This window comes from Myotis brandtii, unplaced genomic scaffold, assembly GCF_000412655.1.
Source record: "Myotis brandtii unplaced genomic scaffold, ASM41265v1 scaffold535, whole genome shotgun sequence".
Lineage (NCBI taxonomy): Eukaryota > Metazoa > Chordata > Mammalia > Chiroptera > Vespertilionidae > Myotis > Myotis brandtii.
The window spans coordinates 3,039,969-3,041,720 of NW_005369964.1; positions in this window are offsets into that span (position 1 = coordinate 3,039,969).

Genomic DNA, 1,752 nt, shown 5'->3' on the forward strand with positions numbered 1-1,752 from the left:
TTCACTGTTGAGAGTATTACAGATCCCCCCCCCCCCTGCTTGGCCTCCCTCCACCCACTCCTGCCCCACCCAGGCCTTCACTGCACTCTTGTTGGTTCTCATGGGCTATGCATACGTGCATATAAACTTTTTGGTTTAAAAAAGATTAAATTAAAAATAAGTAAATTTTTCCGTTAACCTCTTTTTCCTGAGCTTCTAATCCTGTTTCCTCACCTGTGTCCTAAGGATAATAATACCCTGTCCTAGAGCCGTGCCTTAAAGGGTAGGTTTAGTGACCTCCACTGCCACCTGCACCCCTGCACACTGCCTTCTGAGGTGAGCGTAGGGGACCTGTGCGGGGAGCCCCGTGCCCGCATGGTGTCCGAGCCAAAGGAGCCCTTGTTGTTGAAGGGCAGGAGGGGGCATCCAGCAGGCACGGGTGGAGGGAGACCCGGCCCCAGCCTGGGCGAGCGCTCCCAGCTGTGTGGCGAGCTGGGGAGGCCGGGACTGGAAGCCCTGTCATGGGAACAGAAAGAACTGGAATGCTGAGCCGGGAGAAGAAAAGCCTTGGGGCCGGGAGCTGCTGCCAGGCGGTGGGGCGAGGGGGGCTGTCAGCCCCAGGATGTCAGCGCTGTGCCGCCCAAAGGGCACAGCCCAGAGCTGCAGTGGGTCAGACATCAGCACCCAGAGGTCCGGGCGGACATGCTCCCTCTGGAGTGGGGAGCTGCCTGTTAGGGGCGGGGTGCAGGCAGCGGCCTGGACACTGGGTGGGGGTGTCGCTGAGCACAGTGGGATCCGATCGGACACCCCACATAGCTCAGAAACCTGACTGTGCGCGTTGTGACCAGTGGATGGAGTTGGGAGGCAGGAGGGCGGGCCAGGTTGGGAGAATGAGCCCTGAAGCGGGAAGGGAAGCGAAGCAGACGTTTATTGAGCAGTGACTGACTGTCCGGTTCTGAGTGCCCCTCGCAGTGATTCCGGAAGCCTGGCTGGGGAGTGGTGGTGCGGGAGCTTGAGGCTGGTGTGCGTCCTGGGGTAGGCTGGGCCGGGGCAGCGGGGGAGGCTTGGGGCCGCTTTGGTGGCCATCGCAGGGACAGTGGCCGTGAGAGAACCTTCTCTGCAGACTCAGACCTGCCAGGTCTGCTCCAAAGCTCTGCCCCAGCCCCTGTAGCCGCCCTCTGACCTCTGACCTCTGAGGGCAGGTAGGACCGCACCCGGGGTGACATGCCTTCTGCAGCCGCCCCTGTAGCTGGTCACAGAATAGGTGTGGCCCGCCGACAGCCTGGTTCCCAGGGTCAGTGCCTGGCTCCGTGCAGGGGCCACTCGGAGACTTCAGAGCTGGGACGGGAGTGGTTCCCCCTCCCTGGCGGTGACGAGGGACCCCAGGCGCTTGCCCAAAGGCTTGGTGGCTGAGGAACAAGCTTGTCTGCTAAGGGAACGTGACACCCCCTTGCTAGTGAAAAGCCGAGAATGGTCCCCCTTCGAGAAGCACCCAAAGCCGGTCACCGTCACACACGGCCCTGGCCCCTGCCGGCAGGGCAGGTGGTGGAGGGTTGGGGCAGTTCCGTCGCCGGGTACCCCAGTGATGGGCGCCTGCTCGGGGACAAGTCTCTGCCCGTCTCCAGCTCTCGGGGGGCAGAGCAGAGAGATGGGGTGTGCTGATTCTGGAAGCTTCCAGCTCACCCTGCAGAGAGGTTTCAGTGGAGCTGCAGAGCCGGAGCCCTGGGGAGCTGGGGGTGGGGTGTGGGGGTGGGGGGTGTTCCTTCCTCCTTC